General features: G+C 42.0%; 1 long non-coding RNA gene across 1 annotated transcript in view; it reads right to left on the bottom strand.

Annotated features, from left to right (window-relative positions):
* Nucleotides 1-9,728: 9,728 nt before the first annotated feature.
* LOC130209848 (uncharacterized) overlaps nucleotides 9,729-23,127 on the bottom strand; it is a 15,180-nt gene continuing 1,781 nt past the window's right edge. The window contains exons 2-3 of the long non-coding RNA XR_008834717.1: nucleotides 22,615-22,734; nucleotides 9,729-10,392 (exon numbers count right to left, since the gene is read on the bottom strand). This is a non-coding gene — a long non-coding RNA (uncharacterized LOC130209848). The remainder of the gene's footprint in view (nucleotides 10,393-22,614; nucleotides 22,735-23,127) is intronic.

Here is a 23,127-nt window from a genome sequence, read left to right as displayed (position 1 = left end):
AGGACAGATGGCACCGGAAAAGCCCAATGGCTTACCTCAGCCAGGAGCAAAACTGGAAGTATGCAGGCCGCTAAGAGGACAAAGGGCACCGGAACAACTAGGACCAGTTGTAGATACCAGGCTTGGCATTGCCAGGTGCAATGCCAAGCCTAAACAGGAAACAGGAAGACAACCGGAACCAGTGGCTTTACATCAGCATGGAGCAAGACCCGTCCAACTGGGATTGACTGCAATTGAGGAACCAGAGGAAAGTCCTCAAGAGAAGCAGATGATCACCCTGAAGAACCTTGCCGCACAGCTGAAGTCCCTCAGCATGGCCATCCACACAAGCCAGGTAGAGATCCAAGACTGGGAACAACTGAACATCGTTCACAAGAGATCTCAACAATTTAACTCAGAGAAAATCGCCACCATGAAAGAATGTGACACCCTCAAGAAACAAGTCAGGGTGCTCCAGGACAAGGCTCAAAACCACAGCATGTTCGAGAACCTCCTCAAAACAGCAAAAGAGGAGAAAGAACAGATGGACAGTGAGCGGGACGGTCTGATGCAGAAAATGGAGGAACAGCAGGAGAAGTTCAGGAGCTTCCAGCAGCTGAAGCTTGACTGTGAACAGGCCAGACAGGAGAATGTGGAGATCAAGGGAAAATATCAAGGTCCTGGAATTGAAACTTCAAGAAGAGTTTGCTTTGGAGGAAGCGCTCTTCAACCGCTCAACAGCTGATAAGGAGGCGATCGACCAACAGAACCTCGCACTGAAACTTCACTTCCAGGACCTGCAGACCCAAGTCCAGCTGGGAGAAGCCATCAAGAAGCAAAACCTGGCAGTGCAAATCACTGCTGTAGAGGCCCACCTTCAGAATGAGGATCTGCAGAAGGAAGTACAGCTCCTCAACCAAAGGCTTGATGAGGTGAAGGTCTTGAAGAGCGAGGGCAAAGAAACACTAGCCCGCTCTAAAGCTTTGGAAACAGCCAATGCTGGCCTGAACCATCGGATCCAGGAGCAGATCCAGGAGCTGCAGACACAAGTCCAGCTGGGGGAAGCATTCAAGGAGGAAACCCTGGTGGTACAAGCTTCCAATGAGGAAGCCGACCTTCAGAATGCGACTCTGCAGCAGGAGTACAGCTCCTCAAGCACAAGCTTGATGAGGTGAAGGTCTGGAAGAGTGAGGGCAGAAAAACACAGGCCCGCCTCAAGCTTTGGAAACAGCCAATGCTCGCCTGAACCATCGGATCCAGAAGATGCAGAGACAAGTCCAGCTGGGGAAGCATTCAAGAAGGAAACCCTGGTGGTACAAGCTTCCAATGTGGAGGCCCGCCTTCAGAATACGGCTCTGCAGCAGGAAGTACAGCTCCTCAACCACACGCTTGATGAGTTGAAGTTTGGAGGAGCGTACAGCGAACACAGGCCCGCTCGAAGCTTTGAAATAGACAATGCTCACCTGAACCAGCAGATCCAGGAGCTGGAGACAAGTCCAGCTGGGAGAAGCATTCAAGAAGGAAACCCTGGTGGTACAAGCTTCCAATGAGGAGGCCCACCTTCAGAATGCGACTCTGCAGCAGGAAGTCCAGCTCCTAAACCAGAAGCTTGATGAGGTGAAGCTCTGACGATTGTCGGCAGCGAAACACAGGCCCGCTCGAAGCTTTGAATAGACAACGCTGGTCTCAACCAGCAGATCCAGGCTGCCAACGAACAGCTGGAGATCGGAGACTATTTCAGGTGCAACATCTCTGTCCTGGAAGATAAGGAGAGAACCCCTGGAGGAGAACGGAGTGTTGTTTGAGACGCACTCAAAGGCCATCCTCAGGCTCCTCCAACAAGAAGACTACAAGAGGAAGTTCGATGTTCTCAAAGAAAAGACCGACTCCTTGAAGCTACAAATCACGGAGAAGTCAGAAACCATCCAGGGTTTAAACAACGACCTGGAGGTTCTGATCGATGTCAAGAAGAACTACAAAGCCCTGAAGCCAGAGAAAGCTGCTCTGATCAGGCAGAACAAAGCTGTGCAGAAGAACCTTCGGGTCCTGGAGAAAAAGGTCTCCCACGAACAGACCTACGCTGGAAAAAATGCTGTGCTTCAGTCAGAGATGGTGGCCCTGAACCTCGCAAAAGTCAATCTTCAGGAGCAGGTGAAGGAGCTGAGCGAATAATTCAGAAATCAAAGCTGTGGCGATGTGCGGGTCCTTGTTCCTCTGTCGGGGGCCAAGAGTTCCTCGCCGAGAACGCGGCCGGCCGATCGCCGCTTTGACTATGAGTTAAAAGCTTTTTAAAGGGAGTAGTCTGGCAGATCCGCCTCCTCCCTTTTAGAAAAATTATTCAAAAATCAAAGCTACGAGCATGTATGGTGGGTCCTTGTTCCTCTGTCGGGGCCAGCAGATGCCGGTTCCTCGGCCGAGAACGCTGGCCCACCGATCGCTCCGCCGCTTGACTATGAGTAAAAAGCTTTTCTTTTAAATCAAAGCTGTGGTCCTTGTTCCTCTGTCGGGGGCGGCTAGATGCCGTTCCTCCGGCCGAGAACGCGCCCGATCGCCCGCCGCTTTGACTATGAGTTAAAAAAGCTTTTCTTTTTAAAGGGAGTAGTCTGGTAGATCCGGCCTCCCTCCCTTTAGAAAAATTATTCAAAAATCAAAGCTACGAGCAGCGATGGGTGGGTCCTTGTTCCTCTGTCAGGGGCCGGCTAGATGCCGGTTCCTCGGCCGAGAACGGGCCCACCGATCGCTCCGCTGACTATGAGTAAAAAAAAAAGCTTTTTCTTTTAAGGGAGTAGTCTGGTAGATCCGCCTCCTCCCTTTAGAAAAATTATTCAAAATCAAAGCTACGAGCAGCGATGGGTGGGTCCTTGTTCCTCTGTCGGGGCGGCTAGATGCCGTTCCTCGGCTGAGAACGCGGCCCGCCGATCGCTCCGCTGACTATGAGTAAAAAGCTTTTTCTTTTAAAGGGAGTAGTCTGGTAGATCCGCTTCCTCCCTCCCTTTAGAAAAATTATTCAAAAATCGAAGCTACGAGCAGCGATGTGCGGGTCCTTGTTCCTCTGTCGGGGCCGCTAGATGCCGGTTCCTCGCCGAGAACGCGGCCCGCCATCGTCTCCGCTTTGACTATGAGTAAAAAAAAGCTTGTCTTTTTTAAAGGGAGTAGTCTGGTAGATCCGGCCTCCTCCCTTTTAGAAAATTATTCAAAATCAAAGCTACGAGCAGCGGGGCGGGTCCTTGTTCCTCTGTCGCGGGGCCGCTAGATGCCGTTCCTCGGCCGAGAACGCGCCCGATCGCTCCGCGCTTTGACTATGAGTTAAAAGCCAAAGTTCCTTACTTATTTTTAAAGGAGTAGTCTGGTAGATCCGGCTTCCTCCTCCCTTTAGAAAAATTATTCAAAAATCAAAGCTACGAGCAGCGATGGGTGGGTCCATGTTCCTCTGTCGGGGGGGCCGGCTAGATGCCGGTTCCCTCGGCCGAGAACGCGGGCCCGCCGATCGTTCCGGCGCTTTGACTATGAGTTAAAAAAAGCCAAAGTTCCTTACATTTATTTCTTTTTTAAAGGGAGTAGTCTGGTAGATCCGGCTTCCTCCCTCCCTTTAGAAAAATAATTCAAAAATCAAAGCTACGAGCAGCGATGTGCGGGTCCATGTTCCTCTGTCGGGGGGCCGGCTAGATGCCGGTTCCCTCGGGCCGAGAACGCGGGCCCGCCGATCGTTCCGGCGCTTTGACTATGAGTTAAAAAAAGGCTCGTTGATATCCTCAGGCCATGACTTGTATCAAGCATGACAAATTTGGAAGATATTCGAAGTCTAGTGAAAGTAGGTGGTGCTCGTCTTGAAAAAAAAAAAAAAAGACTGGCAGGTTTTACTCCGAGGTGATCCGGTTTCCTGTCTCAAGACAAAGTTCCTTACATTAAAGGGAGTAGGCACTTGAACATACCTGCAAACTCATGAAGGGTGAAAAAGGTGACGGGGGTGGGGTGGGGGGAGTCGTGCCGGCGCTTTGACTCTCGTGCCGGCGCTTTGACTATCGTGCCGGCGCTTTGACAATGAGTTAAAAAAAGGCTCGTTGATATCCTCAGGCCATGACTTGTATCAAGCATGACAAATTTGGGGGATATTCGAAGAAGTCCAGTGAAAGTAGGTGGCTCTTGTCTTGAAAATAAAAAAAAATAGTGGCAGGTTTTACTCCGAGGTGATCCGGTTTCCTGTCTCAAGACAAAGTTCCTTACATTAAAGGGACTCATGAAGGGTGAAAAAGGTGACAGGGGTGGTGGGGGAGTCGTGCCGGCGCTTTGACAATGAGTTAAAAAAAGGCTCGTTGATATCCTCAGGCCATGACTTGTATCAAGCATGACAAATTTGGGGGATATTCGAAGTCCAGTGGAAGTAGGTGGTGCTAGTCTTGAAAAAAAAAAAAAAAGACTGGCAGGTTTTACTCCGAGGTGATCCGGTTTCCTGTCTCAAGACAAAGTTCCTTACATTAAAGGGAGTAGTCACTTGAACATACCTGCAAACTCATGAAGGGTGAAAAAGGTGACGGGGTGGGGTGGGGTGGAGTCGTGCGGCGCTTTGACTCTCGTGCCGGCGCTTTGACTATGGTGCCGGCGCTTTGACAATGAGTTAAAAAAAGGCTCGTTGATATCCTCAGGCCGTGACTTGTATCAAGCATGACAAATTTGGGGGATATTCGAAGAAGTCCAGAGGAGAAAGTAGGTGGCGCTCGTCTTGAAATAAAAAAAGACTGGCAGCTACAGAAGACATGTATCAACAAACAACAGTCATTGGAGAAATGCAGCTTTTCGCGTAGAAACTATGCATCATCCATGATGAGAAGTTTAGCACCAGCGAGGACGCTCAGAAGACCCAAGCCAGGAGAAACGAGACACTGGAGAAAGACCTTTGACGGGCAAAGGCCTCGGTCAGGGCTCTGACCGAGATGATGGATAAGAACAAGATAAAGTTTTATAAAACCCTGAAGATCGAGTGAGAAACATCAAGATCAACTTGATGAATACGGAGGCTTCCGTTGATCAAGAAAAGTAATACTGGAGGTATGCAGCTGCGAAAACTTTGAGCAAAACCCCTGCATAATCAATCAGAAGGTTGTTACCATCAAAGAGTGGGCTGAATTGATCCATGCGTGGACGTGGACAACTCAGCCACTCAACAAGCCCTTTGCGGGGCAACAGGCTCGGTCAGGAATCTGACTGAGATTATGGATAACAACAAGATCAAGTTTGATGAAACCCTTAATCGATCAGCAGGAAAAGGTGGGAGACGCCAAGATCAGTTTTATAAATACTATAAATAATCTAAATAAGAAGAACAAAAAAGACCGACTCCTTGAAGCTACAAAACACGGAGACGTCACAAACAATCCAGGGTTTAAACAACGACCTGGAAGTTCTGATCGATGTGAAGAAGAACTACGAAGCCCTGAAGCCAGAAAAAACTGTTCTGATCAGGGATGACCAACAACATACCTGCAAACTCATGTAGAGTGAAAAAGGTGACGGGGGTGGGGGGGGGCAATCGTGCCGGCGCTTTGACTATCGTGCCGGCGCTTTGACAATGAGTTAAAAAAAGGCTCGTTGATATCCTCAGGCCATGACTTGTATCAAGCATGACAAATTTGGGGGATATTCGAAGAAGTCCAGTGAAAGTAGGTGGTGCTCGTCTTGAAAATAAATAAAAAAGACTGGCAGGTTTTACTCCGAGGTGATCCGGTTTCCTGTCTCAAGACAAGGTTCCTTACATTAAAGGGACTCATGAAGGGTGAAAAAGGTGACAGGGGTGGGGGGGGGGGGGTCGTGCCGGCGCTTTGAACAACGACCTGGAAGTTCTGATCAATGTGAAGAACTACGAAGCCCTGAAGCCAGAAAAAACTGGGATAACCAACAACAACATACCTGCAAACTCATGAAGGGTTAAAAAGGTGACAGGGGGGGGGGGGGTCGTCACATCACATCCACGTTGTTTGATGACACCTCAAAGCTTTTAGAAATACGGTCTTTTGATTGTTCTGACCACAAATCAAAATAAGAACAAAAAAGACCGACTCCTTGAAGCGACAAAACACGGAGACGTCACAAACCATCCAGGGTTTAAACAACGACCTGGAAGTTCTGATCGATGTGAAGAACTAGAACATTTTGCAAGAAATTTAGATGGGCGTGGGGAGGGGAGAGACTCAGAGGAGGGGGGCGGGCGGGGGAGGAGGAGGAGGGGGGCTTCCTTTCTTGCCAAAAACAAATGACACTGGTAATGGTACTCCTGGTTTACCGGGATGGGGTTCGATTCCCTGCAGTGTCGAATAACGTTGTGGTTAATTTATCACCGTACAACATCGTCACCTGTTTGTCTGATGCAGCGGGTCAGAGGAGAAGTAGGCGTGGCGCGAGGAGCACTGCGCGAGTGTTACACACTGAAGGATGACGATGTCCATTCAGCATTCCAGATGTTTTCCTTGTGCTCTGTAAACACACCAAGACAGACTCACATTAATAGCTGCGTCACTGTCTGTGTTCTGCTATTCTAACTTGTTTGTTTAAGACCAGAATTACATTAATTGTGAACAGGCAAGCTAAAACTATTCATCATCACACACTACTGTTTATATCGGAAACAATGTAATTCTCAGGCCAGGTTACTGATGCTACAATGGTGCTAAAATGCTAGCGCGCCATTAGCATCCGTTAGCTAAAAGGCACTAGCCTTAATTAACTGTCTTCTCATTAACTAGTACACACTTAACTATCAAAATATAGCACCGCCAAAGCGAGCGATCATAACATTAATATATATGGCGCTTTTATACTTTTCTTACATGTAAACAACAAAACAGTCTCACATTAATAGCTGCGTCACTGTCTGTGTTATTCTGTTCTAACTTGTTTGTTTAAGACATTAATTACATTAATTGTGAACAGATAACCTGAAACTATACATCATCACACACTACTGTTAGAGATGCACCGATCAGGTTTTTGGTGCCGATCACCGATCACTGAAATAAGTATCTGCCGATCACCGATAATACCGATCACCGATCACGGTGTCGATTGAAGCATTCTATTGATTGTGTAGCATTATTGCCTAGGACTATGAGGAAATACATATATAAAGCACCTCAAACATTTAAGAAATTACCAATTTCTTTAAACATTTAGGACTTTTATTTTGAAAAATGTCCTAATTGATACATTAAAATTGTTTGATTGCCAGTGTAGGGGATTTCAGATATGTATGGAACACATCTGCATTATTCATCTGCTGGAACTCTTGGGGAAATCTATTTACAGGACTTTTTTTAACATACAAAAGTCTGACTTATTTTTATAAACTCTTCCTTGGAACAGTAAAGATGTTTTAATGTTAGCATAATTTAAGCTAAATCTCAGAAACGATCTATAAAGATACAAAATCAGTTCATTGTTTACTTTTATATGTTCGTGTATGATTTGTTGACATCTTATTTTGATAAACGGATGTTGTTTCACGTGGTTCTTTCGCTAACTTTGCAAAACCGGAAGTTGTCACTTAAATCTTTATCAAAACCCTCGCGCGCTCCGGATGGAATGTGTTTTGCGTGAGCAACAGTCTGTCGGCAGACATGTGGGAGTCGGCTGAGTCGACCCAGAGATTCAACTCGGGGGACGGGGACGCCGCTCGGTGGTGAGGATCCTAGCTAAACGGCGCTAGCCTTAGTTAACTGTCTTCTCTTGAACTACTACACACTTAATAACCATCAAAATATACCACCGCCAAAGCGAGAGACCATAACATTAATATAGATGGCACGTGTGTACTCTTCTTACCTGTAAAGACACCAAGTCTCACATTAATAGCTGTGTCACGGTCTGTGATGTGCTGGTCTAACTTGTTTGTTTAAGAATTACGGCGCCAGTCATGGCAAAACTCACTACCGCCCCCTACTGGCGAACACATGTATCGCCCTGCAGCTCCTTCAGGTGAAAGCAGGTGAGTTATAAGTTAACACAAAGCGTTTAAAATGATAATAACAAGATAATAAGGATGATGGGGGCAAGGTACTAACACAATACAATTAAATAACAATTCTGACAACAATATTTGCCCTTAAAATGTCCAGGGTGCCACACGAGCACCAAGTGGAGGAGGAGCATGTCGGGGCGAAATTCTCACAAGAACTCAAATAAATTCTCTGTCGGATATCAAAACACATTTGCGGGGACTTGATGACAGAGAGACTAACTTTTATTCTTAAATGCTGATAAATAAAGAAAAATGTGGCTATTTTTTAATTTTCTTTCTTCTTTTTCTTTATTTTAGATTAATTATCTGATTTATTTGATTATAATAATTTAGAATAGGTATATCTAAGCATTTTTGCTTCTACCTTTCCCTTTTCAGTCGTTCTGTTTTCTATATTATATAGAATAATATTGTATTGCAATGATTGACTGAATAAAATACACAACAACAACAACAAGTTAAAAGAAACTAAAAGTTAAGAGACGGTGACATCACCGAGTTATTCTAAGAAACATTGACATGTTTGGGAAGCTGCCTCCATTTCTTTCATCTTATATTTAAAAGCAGTGCGTGGTGTCATCAGTTTTTTGAGTTTTAAATTATTCTGTAATCTTTTCCGCGTGATGAAGACACAGGTAGTCTGGGAGTCGACCAAGGATCGTCTGACACGTGAAGGTGGACCAATGACGGCACCTACGGGTGTCAGGGCGTCATCAAAGTTATTACATTCATCTTGAGGGAGATATGAACATCATCAATTCAGTTTGGATTCATCTTCTTCAAAATGTCCTCATTTTCATTATTTATTAATACACTTTTTTCATCCTCTAGGATCCTGACAGTTGTCCCTTCACTGTGTCTGCTGCTGCTCTCCCGTGTGTGTGTGTGTGTGTGTCTCTGTCTCTCTGTGTGTCTGTCTTTGTCTCTGTGTCTGTTTATATCTCTCTCTGTGTGTGTGTGTGTGTGTGTCTCTCTCTCTGTCTTTGTGTGTGTCTGTCTCTGTCTGTCTGTGTGTGTGTCGGTCTCTCTCTCTCTCTCTGTGTGTCTGTTTCTGTGTGTGTGTCTCTCTGTGTGTCTGTTTCTGTGTGTGTGTCTCTCTGTCTCGGTCTCTCTGTCTGTGTCTCTGTGTCTGTTTATATCTCTCTGTGTGTGTGTGTGTATGTCTCTGTGTCTGTGTGTGTCTGTGTGTGTGTCTTTGTCTCTGTCTGTGTGTGTGTCTGTGTCTCTGTCTGTTTATATCTCTCTGTGTGTGTGTATGTCTCTGTGTCTGTGTGTGTCTGTGTGTGTCTTTGTCTCTTTGTCTCTGTCTGTGAGTGTCTGTGTCTCTGTGTCTGTTTATATCTCTGTGTGTGTGTGTGTGTATGTCTCTGTGTATGTCTTTGTCTCTGTGTGTGTGTGTGTCTGTGTGTGGCCTCCCTCTCCCTCCTGCTGCCCATCAGCCGCCGACATGCAGTTTTTGATTTAATATATAGACAAACTGCTTCTTTATAAGTCTTTTAAATGTATAATGTCTGCCTTTAGTCTCCCTTCAGTATAAAACAGTGAAGTTAAACTGTATTTTCTGGAAATTTGGAAAAATAAGAACTTTCTTAATGCTTTTTAAGGAGGGGAATGGTCTAATGCATTATATGACTTGAATGAGCTCAAGGCCATTTATATTTTTCAACGCTGTGACTCCCCACCTCGGAAAACAACACTTTACCTGATTATACCGAAAGTGTTTGAGAAGCACTGGGAGGGAGAGAGAGAGGGAGAGAGAGAATAAGAGAAAAATAGCCTTCAAAAATACTATAAAGTGTTAAGTGATTGACAGCCCCATTAAAAATAGTTCCTGCTCCTTCTGTTCTCATCACACAACACATGCTTACACACCTCCAGCCGCTCTGCCCACAAATTAAGTCAAAATAACATTATTCTGAAAGCCCACACAGTCAACAGGCTCGCGATTAAAAATAAATAATCTGAATAATAATAAAATCGTGTTCCTAAATGAGGTGCTTTCTGTCTTGCGGCTTAGAGAAATGTCCATTTACAATATTCTTTGTGATAATTAAATTGTAACGCCGCTTTGCTTATAATACCAACAATGAGCGGTGCCTTTCTGCTTTTTATTATAATTGTTAAATATAATATAAATAACAGTAATGCCGTAGATATGACTCTTTACACACATGAACAACACCCTCATCTTAGTTGTTTTCTTATCTTTCCACATCTCTCTTGTTTATTCAGTCACTCACTACATGTTCTCTCGTCTGCGTCGCTGTTTGTTGTTGTTATTTACTTGTTTATTACTGCGTCTGTCAAGCGGACGATGGTGGGACGATGGGGGGAAGATGCATCCTCATGTTGTGGAGCATGTGGCGCTCAGAGGAATGACCCGCTGGACCGAGACGCTCCCTGAACTGTTGAGCACAGATGTGAAAACGCAGCACATCAAATATATTTTTCTTTGTTTTTATATAATTTTGTAATTAAGAAAAACACACATTGAGATTGTGATAGACTAGTAAATTGTTCTTGTGTATTTTATTCTGTCAATCATTGCAATACAATATTATTCTATATAATATACAAAACAGAAAGACTGAAAAGGTATTGGTAGAAGCAAAAATGCTTATATATTCCTTTCCTTAATTATCATTATCAAATAAATCTGAAAATGTATATAAAATAAATAAAAAGAATAAAAAAGTTCAAATATATAATAAATTAAATAAATTAATGAAATAAATGAAAAAATTAAATACATAAAATAATGAATACAATTAAATGAAATAAATATAAATAAATGAAATAAAATAAATGAATAAATAAAATAAATAAAATAAAATAAATGAATACATAAATAAATAAATACATAAAATGCATAAAATAAATAAATAAAATACTTTTAACTGAACATTTCTTACTGCCGCAGCATTAAACTGGACTAACACAAGGTATGGTATATATTATAGGACCAGCCTGCTCTGCGACATGACTATTATCATATTATTACTATTAATTATGTATACACCGGGGCAGTGCAGCCTGCGGGCTCCGCTGCCGAGACGTAGCTGCACGTTTTATTATGTGTTGTCCCATTAGACACATACAAATCTCAGAATATTTGTTTTCAGTTGGTCACTAATGTAATTCTATGACGTCGGAGGCATAACAGTATGGTGTTCAGTGCACAAGCAATGAATGTTGAATTCTAGCTCTCTGTATTGCTAGGTTTTGTATTTTTATTATTAGGGCCAAAACACCGAAGGTAGAATTAGAAGGATTTATTAATTCCCTTTATCATAGCATAAAACTCCCAAAGTTGACATTCATGTCAGGACTACGTAAACATTTATACTCTTTACTTGCGTTTGGATAAAAAGAAAGGAAGCTTGATAGCGCCCCTAGCGTTTTTACATTTTATTTTGAAAGGCCACACCATGAAACCGATCTCTGACGGATAACGAAATTCGCTTGTGACATCAGTTGATATTGAGCCACATAGGTTCAATTAAATGGAAACTTTTGTGACCTATAAACAAACAATAAAGCTGTGTAATGAGCCTTGGAGTAAAAATATAATGTGTATAAATGTTGTTATTTTCAGTTAATATTGATGTTCTGAACCTCTCATTTCATTAATTTTATGAGTTAAGTTATTTTATCTTTGTTCAACAGAATCAACAACTTTTGGCTTTTTTTTGAAACTGTGTTCAATTTAAGATTTTGCAAAGAGGGAAATGAAAGAAGCGGCTGAAATATGCTGAGTCACCTCTGAGGAACATTGAAACACACATTAACCTCCGGGTCATGTGACAAACAACATCAAGTCACATGACATCAGATATTGAGCCACATGAACATCGTTTCAGCAAAACCTTATGATATAAACAAAACAATAAAGCAACATTTTGTTGTTGTTGTGTTGTCCACCTTGAAGTCAAATATAGCGATGTATAAAATGTTTTCTCCAAGTTAATATTGATATTCTGAACCTCTCATTTCATTAATTTGGGGATTATGTCCTTCAATTTCATTCATCAGAATCAGCAACTTTTATGCATCGAAATATTTTTAAAGTCAAGATTTACACCCAAAGGAAATGAAAGAAGCGGCTGAAATACTGAGTCACCTCTGAGGGAGGAACATTAAAGGGTTTCCCTGGAGCGACACACAATGTATGATGTAATCACAGGCGTATTACCGTCACTGTGTTTGATCAACTGTGAAAGCAACAAAAAGGGATTTTGCATAAAATAAGCCAAAAAACACTGACACAACACAATCTTGTTGATTGCCATATAGATTCAAGGGGTTATTTACGATATCGTGTTGCATCACCACCGCTGTTACATCAATTGCAGTTGTGTTCAGTGGTCGTGGAAAAATCTGAAATCACATAACACATCTGGCTTCAAGTATCGATAGCCCCGGATGACAGTAACGAGGAGCATTCAAAACTTTAATAGTCATTAAGCGTTTTAGAATAAAGTGGGTTTCATAAACACATTGAGATTGTAATAGACTAGTAAATTATTGTCAATGACACAATACAATACAATATTATTCTATATAATATATACAAAACAAGAAGACTGAAAAAGGTATGGGTCGAGCAAAAATGCTTATAAGTTCTATCTAAATTATTATAATCAAATAAATCTGAAAATGTATATAAAATAAAGAAAAGAATAAACAAAATAAAAATATAATAAATAAAAAAAGTAAATAAAAACAATTAAATAAAATAATAGTATGTAAAATAAAACAAATAAAATACATACAATTAATTAAATTAGAATTAATGAAATAAATAAATATGAACACAAATAAATACTTAATGATATAAATTCATCGTTTTGGTGATGGCGTCATCGAGAACTCAGGTGATGTGGAGGCCTCTGGGCGAGCAACAGAGGAAGTGGGTGCACGATGGCTGTTGAGCAGCGGGCGCGAAACACGGTGGACCACCTACTGTTAGTTCCTGCCAGCGCTCAATTCTTTAAAATAAAGCAGCATTGGCTTCAAAGTCCAACTAAAAAGTGATGTTTTTAGACTCACGATATTCTGGTAAAACTGATTATGGTTATACAGCCTGAATTAAGTGAAACTGAATGTTTGTTTCTAATTTTCCTGTAGAAAGTCATAAAAAGAGGAGATAGTGCACATTGACCTCGTGGCAGTGTGTTTATTAATTTGCCGCTATGATTTTTATTCTATGCTCTTGAGATAATCCTCGATGTTTTTATGACATTTAGATGGAATGCACAATAGTTTAATATAAGTGGACCTCCTCTGAAGATCTTTTTCCTCGAATGCTCCTAATGGCACTTATTGCACAACTAAAGATACTGATCACCACGATTAAATATATTTGATGCATACATGTATGTATTTGTATTGGTAGAAATCCCTGGAGCGAAGGTCAACATAGTTTTATTTGTAATGATTTACCAAACATTTCCATTTCTGTTTTTTCTGTCAAGATGGGGTGCTGGAGTGAACATTAATGAGAAATAAATGAACTTTATTGATATTGGCAAATAAGCTGGTGGAAACAAAAGTGAACAATTTTAAAGGGGTCTGAATAACCACATACCCTACATTCTACTGACCCATTCTATATATATACTTACATAAATATATATATATATGTGTATATATGTATATATATATGCATATAAACATATATATATACATTTCCACGAGCTCTGATGAAGACCATCACATATTTTCTTACATCTTTTCAATGACAGAATGTTTATAACGCATAAATGCTACAACAAGGATTGGCGTGTTAGCTAAGCGTGTGCTTTAACACGCAACACGTTATCACAGGTAGCAAATTTTGTAAGCAGGATCTTCTTTACATTACTGATAAAGAGGAGATTGTTTTGAATGTCAGAGTTTAAAGTTATTTGCTTATATTTGATATCATTCCTTCCCCTCTCACTCCAAATACAATCAATATTATGTAAATATGAAGCTTTTTTAATTTCCTCTCTTCGTCTATAAGTGTTATGATTAATTTCAGAACTGTTTCTTTACACAATCTGGGCTGTTGTTGCCCGAGGTGAAACACTTCTGCTTTTAATTAAAGATAAGACAAAGGACAGGTAAATGATTTTTAACCATTTCATAACTTTGACTGCAAAAAATGACCCGTAAGAGGACGTCCTTATTGCTGGAATAACACAATGTGTCAGTTGTAGGTTATGGAAAAAAAACACGGCCGGGAAAAGATCAAAGAAAAGTAAATGTTAAAGGAAACCACTTATTTTAGGTGTTTATGTTTCACTGTGTGATGGAATACATGAGGGGATGTGTGTGTGTGGGGGGCGGTTCTCTGAATCGATATGAATTGGCCAAAAGAGAGAGAGAGTTGCACCACGCCTAGAAAAAGGGCGAGAGAATACAATATAGAGGTGTGTGTGGGTTTGTTTATTGTAAAAATTAAAGTTTATTAGGAATGTCCCCGCCGGAGAATTTACATAGTCGAAACTGATCGATCAATTCTATAACGCACATCGATCTTGCTCTGTTTACATGTGGCTGTTTAGCTGTTGTTCCAGAATAATGTAGATGGTGTGTGTGTGTGTGTGTGTGTGTAAAAGCTTTTCTGTCTGCTGAGATTATTCTTTGATTAATTAACAGTTTCCTCTTTATTTATTCCAGGAATTCCGATTTTTTTAATGCAGTTTTGAGTTAAAGTTGGATGAGTTTTTGTGAGAAGGCGTGGCCACGTTCCCTGGTGGTTAAAATGTGCGGTCGTATACGTTTTAATATGATTTTTTACCATTAATATTTAGCATTAAAAGACAGAGAGAAAAGCTCTAACCTCACGGCTGACGGCAAAAAAAGAAAATACACACGCAACATAAAAATAGTTTACGGTATTAATAATACATTATTATTATCCGCTGCGTTTTAACCATAATATAAAATGTTTACTCGATGATATTTAGCGACGCATTTTTCATACTTCCTTTCTACTTTGCGAGATCTTTAAATATTTTATTTGGTTTGACAACATTAAGTAAAAAAACACACACACAAAAAACTATAAAATGATAAAATATTGAGAAAAAAGTTAAAATAAATAAATTTTCTGTTGGATCAACATCTTAATAATCCAAGAATGACATCAATACTAATTGATATGTAGTCTCGCCCCCCCCCCTCCACCCACACACACACACACACACACACACACACACACACACACACACACACTGACTTCACTTGTTCTGCTCCCTGCGGTAAAATTCTGCTGCGTCAGCGATTTATATAGTTTAACTGAGAATGCTTCTTCTGAATCCCCTCCAAGCTCATTTAGAGTGAGTACACACACACACACACACACACACACTGAGAAGCCCTGTTGACGGGTGATCCCTCACAATGCTTTTCTTTCCTGAGAGGACGTATCCATCAGTAAAGCATCTGAAGTTGGCGTGGGGGTGACCAGAGGCAGCTGAGCTGGATTCGGGAGGCTGTTGGAGTTCAACACTTTATTATCGCTCACAATATTCAATAAGTGCACTTTCCACGGCGTCAGCGCCATCTTTAAATCACCCGGAACGTGTTTTGTGTTCTACGTTATTGGCCCTTTGTGCTTAAAGCTTCAGAGAGGCAGCGATGCAGCAGAGTGACCTCATGCAGCATTTTCACTCAATGTGTGTGTGTGTGTGTGTGTGTGTGTGTGGTCACTGAGCCATGACTAATGAGTCCTGCCCTTTGAGAGGGGATTTCTTTATTCTCTTTTCCCAGCACATGCAGCTCGAGTATTTAGACGCTTTATATTCTGTATATTTCTTTAACTATAGGCACATGAGACGATGTTAAACCTGGTTTAATAATGAACGATAACTTATGTAGCTTATATCGGTTTTTTGTGCGCTCTCGCCAAATTCCCCTCTTTTAGTTGCGCGGCTGGTTCTGTGGAGGTTTGATTGAATCCTCGGCCTCTGATTGGCCGTGGCCCTCGTTGCCAGATTGTCGGAAAAGTTTGGCGATCAATCACAGCTGAGAATGTCATCGACGTGGGATTCACCGGCATATATATCATATATCAAAGTCAAAATATGCACGGCTGCATGTTATCGGGAATATCAGAATCAGAAGGAGAAGCATTCACTGCGAAGTGTGTTGGATATACGAGGACTTTGTCTTGGCGGGTGCAAAACATTGGACAATAAGACGAATGAGACAATACATTAGTGCAAAACTCCTTTTTTTGGTGAATATTTGCGGTGCGTTGACATAGTCAGAGTCGATGTCACTCTGCACAACGGACTCGGTCATCTATTTATCATAATCCAAAAGCGTTCATCCATATAGCGCCTGATAATCTTACATTATTAAAGCCCCATAATGTAGTTTTTCCCTTTTAGCGCCCCCTTTAGTTTTGGAGGTATTTAACGTTTACTTCAGTGTGGTAAATACCCAGTTACGATAGATGCAGCCTCGCATACACTTGTATTGATGACCAGACGAAGTCAGAAACCAAGAAATGATGTCAACCGATAAGGTAAGAATATTCAAAGATTTTACATAAATATGACTGCATAGTTTTATTCATTGTGATATCGGAGATGAATGCTAACATAACCAAAAGAATGACAACATTTAGTTTCGATGAAATACCGATCGCGTTTTCAGCCTATATACGTTGTTTTCTAAATGTTTGAATGTGGAGTACGTGTGATCGAATACAATATTGTTGACGACACCAAAAAGCTACATATTCATAATTTACATTGGAACGTGTAATTCATGACAAGAGACTTCGCTTGCTTCGCCCTTATACTGTAGCTGCGAGCGTGGACTGGCACTATATGACATTGCGTAATCACTGCTAGAAAGCAGGTCGAAGTACATCCACCCCGGATCGGGCGGCTCCAGAATCCTACATAGCGGAGTTATTTCCCCACAGACCCCCGATGGCAATGGCGGAGGCAAATCGCCATATTAAAAGTCATTGTAGCGGCACAATTTTTTTCAAGCTGTTATTTTAAGGTACAATTGTTGCATAATGTTACTTTAAACCACCTTTATATGAAGGTTGGTGTTCTGCCTTCATGTTTTTGAAGTTTTTCTCGGGTGTTTTTTCACTGCTTCTCGTCTAAATCTCAGATGATTTTGAATTAATTCAGTCCATAAATCAGCTTTTTCTCAGGAGCCATTAAAGATGTCAAATATACTGACGGAGCCAGCGTGTTACTGAATGAAGCTTCTCATTAACAGTAGTGCAACAGGTTGGGGCGGTTAAATACTCAATATAAATCATAAGTTCTCTTTTAAATATTTGTATGAGTAGTATGTATAAAATAAATACTCACAATTGTACATAACATATAACATATTTACACCATTTAAACCCCCACATGTAACCCTCCTCATGCCATAGTATGAACATTTCCTGAACTTTTGTTTAAATCTTTCTTGTTTTTGCAAACACATACAGGAATGGAGAGTAATACCACCACCGAGAAGGTGCTGAGTCATTTGAAATATTGTTGGGCGGAGAGATTTGTGGCTGAAATGACATTAAAAGCGTTGGAAAAAGGGACAAAACGTTGCATTTCTGGCCGGGCGTCATGTTTCCACCACTCACAACCGGAGCCGGAGCTCATAAATATCTGTGACTCTAAGAGTAATTCATCCCGGGGACGGATGTCGATCGTAACCTTTCCCACTGGAGACAAAAGCCAGATCTTAATGTGTGTTCGTGTTCCACATCCTGTCGCCTGCATCATCGAGATACAATGTATTATAGGACATATAAACAATTGAAATGCATTGTTTTTTACTTCAAATGGCCATCTGTGATTATTGTACGGTTGCAGAGAATAATGTTCATATTATCATTTTTTCTTCTATTATTACCTTTGCATTGAAAATGCGGAAGGTAATGTTTTGATCGCTGTGTATTTATTTATTTATTTATTTGTATGCGTGTTATTCACATAAGTAAAAAAGTATTAAACCGAATCGCATGCAATTTGGTGGGATGATTGGGTATTATCCGGGGACCATTTGATTAGATTTTGGGATCGATCGGGTCAAAGGTCAAGGTCAAGGTCATGAAAAGGTCAACATCTTCTTTTTACAATTTATATCCAATTGGCATGCAAATAATGCCAAAATGTTCATAATTCAATGCCCAATCTTGTGACATGCGAAGGTATGCGCTCTACAGAGTGCCCATTCTAGTTTCTTATTTTTTGGAGAGAAAGAGTAAAATTAACTTCCTCATGATGAGGATGCTGCTGACATCTGCCTGCACATTACCTCTGACACACACACACACACACACACACACACACACACACACACACACACACACACACACACACACACTGGAAGCCACAGCAGACAGAACACTCAGGGAGGTCAGAGGTCATCCATGAACCATTTAACAAAGCCAACTCTTTGAATAATAATCAGCCTCCGTGACTTGGCAGAGTGGTGGAAGTAAAAAAAAAAAAAAAACTTTTGACTTTGAATTTAAATGAAAAATATATTAGTCTGCAGACGGCGGACCGGATCATTAAATCTTCCCCTCAGGATTATGAAATACACAAAACATATTATTCATCTTCATGAGAGAGGGACACTTTTTGACCTTGGCCACTTCTTGTTCTTTCTCGGGTCACATGTTGTTCTCTCTCTCTCTCTTTCTATCTATTTCTATCTCTCTCTCTCTCTCTCTCTCTCTCAAACATGACGTCAGTAAACAGCTGGACTAGGCTTTGAAATCACGGATTTCGGGAATTTGTGTTTGTTTATTTTTTTTGGAAACGTCGGACCAGTTGTGACGTAATATTTTCAGTTGTGGTTAATTTATCACCAAACAACGTCAGGGGACAAACACCGTCATGACTCATGACCTGTTTGTCTGACGCTGCGGGTCAGAGGAGAAGGAGCTCGAGGTGCACCCGTTTGGTGGCGCGAGGAGCACTGCGCGGAGGAGGAAGTGGAGGAGGGAGCGGCGCGGCGGGGGCGCGGAGGGGGCGCGGCTGGGGCGCGGCTGGGGCTCGTGAGCGCCGCGGAGCATGTCGGGGCGAAATTCTCACAAGAACTCCAATAAATGTCCCGACAGATATCCAAACACATTTGGGAGGACTTGATGACAGAGACTATTTTTTATTCTTAAATACTTATTTATGAAGAAAAAAAGTGTCTCCAGCAAAAAGGACACTTTTCTCATCCAGGGCAAAATGGCTGGTGCTTGAGCACCACTAGGGCTCTATCTGTGCACGTGCGTGTGTATATATATATGTATATATACGTATATATATATATATATACGTATATATATGTAAATATGTATATATATACATATATATTAATATATATATATAGACATATATATATTCTGATTAAAATGATCTTTTGCAACATATTCTAACAGCACCTGTTGCTTATGTGGTATAAGAGCATTTTGTAATGTAATAAATGACCGCTAGATGGCGCTGTTTACCACAGACTGAATCTTCCCCCCAAAAAGTATAATATTAACATTATACGAGCTAATTTAAATTTTTTTCCCCCCCAATGAATGTAAATAAAAAGAAATAAACCTTTTTAAAGGGAGTAGTCTGGTAGATCCGGCTTCCTCCCTCCCTTTAGAAAAATTATTCAAAAATCGAAGCTACGAGCAGCGATGTGCGGGTCCTTGTTCCTCTGTCGCGGGGGCCGGCTAGATGCCGGTTCCCTCGGCCGAGAACGCGGGCCCGCCGATCGTTCCGCCGCTTTGACTATGAGTTAAAAAAAGCCAAAGTTCCTTACATTTATTTCTTTTTTTAAAGGGAGTAGTCTGGTAGATCCGGCTTCCTCCCTCCCTTTAGAAAAATAATTCAAAAATCAAAGCTACGAGCAGCGATGTGCGGGTCCATGTTCCTCTGTCGGGGGGCCGGCTAGATGCCGGTTGCCTCGGGCCGAGAACGCGGGCCCGCCGATCGTTCCGGCGCTTTGACTATGAGTTAAAAAAAGGCTCGTTGATATCCTCAGGCCATGACTTGTATCAAGCATGACAAATTTGGAAGATATTCGAAGTCCAGTGAAAGTAGGTGGTGCTCGTCTTGAAAAAAAAAAAAAAAGACTGGCAGGTTTTACTCCGAGGTGATCCGGTTTCCTGTCTCAAGACAAAGTTCCTTACATTAAAGGGAGTAGGCACTTGAACATACCTGCAAACTCATGAAGGGTGAAAAAGGTGACGGGGGTGGGGTGGGGGTGGGGGGAGTCGTGCCGGCGCTTTGACTCTCGTGCCGGCGCTTTGACTCTCGTGCCGGCACTTTGACTATCGTGCCGGCGCTTTGACAATGAGTTAAAAAAAGGCTCGTTGATATCCTCAGGCCGTGACTTGTATCAAGTATGACAAATTTGGGGGATATTCGAAGAAGTCCAGTGAAAGTAGGTGGCTCTTGTCTTGAAAATAAAAAAAAATAGTGGCAGGTTTTACTCCGAGGTGATCCGGTTTCCTGTCTCAAGACAAAGTTCCTTACATTAAAGGGACTCATGAAGGGTGAAAAAGGTGACAGGGGTGGGGCTTTGACAATGAGTTAAAAAAAGGCTCGTTGATATCCTCAGGCCATGACTTGTATCAAGCATGACAAATTTGGGGGATATTCGAAGTCCAGTGGAAGTAGGTGGTGCTAGTCTTGAAAAAAAAAAAAAAGACTGGCAGGTTTTACTCCGAGGTGATCCGGTTTCCTGTCTCAAGACAAAGTTCCTTACATTAAAGGGAGTAGTCACTTGAACATACCTGCAAACTCATGAAGGGTGAAAAAGGTGACGGGGGTGGGGGTGGGGGTGGGGGAGTCGTGCCGGCGCTTTGACTCTCGTGCCGGCGCTTTGACTATGGTGCCGGCGCTTTGACAATGAGTTAAAAAAAGGCTCGTTGATATCCTCAGGCCGTGACTTGTATCAAGCATGACAAATTTGGGGGATATTCGAAGAAGTCCAGAGGAGAAAGTAGGTGGCGCTCGTCTTGAAATAAAAAAAAGACTGGCAGCTACAGAAGACATGTATCAACAAACAACAGTCATTGGAGAAATGCAGCTTTTCGCGTAGAAACTATGCATCATCCATGATGAGAAGTTTAGCACCAGCGAGGACGCTCAGAAGACCCAAGCCAGGAGAAACGAGACACTGGAGAAAGACCTTTGACGGGCAAAGGCCTCGGTCAGGGCTCTGACCGAGATGATGGATAAGAACAAGATAAAGTTTTATAAAACCCTGAAGATCGAGTGAGAAACATCAAGATCAACTTGATGAATACGGAGGCTTCCGTTGATCAAGAAAAAAAAATACTGGAGCTATGCAGCTGCCGAAAACATTTGAGCAAAACCCCTGCATAATCAATCAGAAGGTTGTTACCATCAAAGAGTGGGCTGAATTGATCCATGCGTGGACGTGGACAACTCAGCCACTCAACAAGCCCTTTGCGGGGCAACAGGCTCGGTCAGGAATCTGACTGAGATTATGGATAACAACAAGATCAAGTTTGATGAAACCCTTAATCGATCAGCAGGAAAAGGTGGGAGACGCCAAGATCAGTTTTATAAATACTATAAATAATCTAAATAAGAAGAACAAAAAAGACCGACTCCTTGAAGCTACAAAACACGGAGACGTCACAAACAATCCAGGGTTTAAACAACGACCTGGAAGTTCTGATCGATGTGAAGAAGAACTACGAAGCCCTGAAGCCAGAAAAAACTGTTCTGATCAGGGATGACCAACAACATACCTGCAAACTCATGTAGAGTGAAAAAGGTGACGGGGTGGGGGGGGGGGGGCAATCGTGCCGGCGCTTTGACTATCGTGCCGGCGCTTTGACAATGAGTTAAAAAAAGGCTCGTTGATATCCTCAGGCCATGACTTGTATCAAGCATGACAAATTTGGGGGATATTCGAAGAAGTCCAGTGAAAGTAGGTGGTGCTCGTCTTGAAAATAAAAAAAAAGACTGGCAGGTTTTACTCCGAGGTGATCCTGTTTCCTGTCTCAAGACAAGGTTCCTTACATTAAAGGGACTCATGAAGGGTGAAAAAGGTGACAGGGGTGGGGGGGGGGGGGTCGTGCCGGCGCTTTGAACAACGACCTGGAAGTTCTGATCAATGTGAAGAACTACGAAGCCCTGAAGCCAGAAAAAACTGTTCTGATCAGGGATAACCAACAACAACATACCTGCAAACTCATGAAGGGTTAAAAAGGTGACAGGGGGGGGGGGGGTCGTCACATCACATCCACGTTGTTTGATGACACCTCAAAGCTTTTAGAAATACGGTCTTTTGATTGTTCTGACCACAAATCTAAATAAGAACAAAAAAGACCGACTCCTTGAAGCGACAAAACACGGAGACGTCACAAACCATCCAGGGTTTAAACAACGACCTGGAAGTTCTGATCGATGTGAAGAACTAGAACATTTTGCAAGAAATTTAGATGGTGGGCGTGGGAAGGGGAGAGACTCAGAGGTGGGGGGCGGGCGGGGGAGGAGGGGGGGGGGCTTCCTTTCTTGCCAAAAACAAATGACACTGGTAATGGTACTCCTGGTTTACCGGGATGGGGTTCGATTCCCTGCAGTGTCGAATAACGTTGTGGTTAATTTATCACCGTACAACATCGTCACCTGTTTGTCTGATGCAGCGGGTCAGAGGAGAAGTAGGCGTGGCGCGAGGAGCACTGCGCGAGTGTTACACACTGAAGGATGACGATGTCCATTCAGCATTCCAGATGTTTTCCTTGTGCTCTGTAAACACACCAAGACAGACTCACATTAATCGCTGCGTCACTGTCTGTGTTCTGCTGTTCTCACTTGTTTGTTTAAGACCAGAATTACATTAACTGTGAACAGGCAAGCTAAAACTATACATCATCACACACTACTGTTTATATCGGAAACAATGTAATTCTCAGGCCAGGTTACTGATGCTACAATGGTGCTAAAATGCTAGCGCGCCATTAGCATCCGTTAGCTAAAAGGCACTAGCCTTAATTAACTGTCTTCTCATTAACTAGTACACACTTAACTATCAAAATATAGCACCGCCAAAGCGAGCGATCATAACATTAATATATATGGCGCTTTTATACTTTTCTTACATGTAAACAACAAAACAGTCTCACATTAATAGCTGCGTCA

This window comes from Pseudoliparis swirei, chromosome 19, assembly GCF_029220125.1.
Source record: "Pseudoliparis swirei isolate HS2019 ecotype Mariana Trench chromosome 19, NWPU_hadal_v1, whole genome shotgun sequence".
NCBI classification, from domain to species: domain Eukaryota; kingdom Metazoa; phylum Chordata; class Actinopteri; order Perciformes; family Liparidae; genus Pseudoliparis; species Pseudoliparis swirei.
The sequence above is the reverse complement of the archived record's forward strand: the minus strand, read 5'-3'. Positions and strand labels throughout refer to the sequence as shown.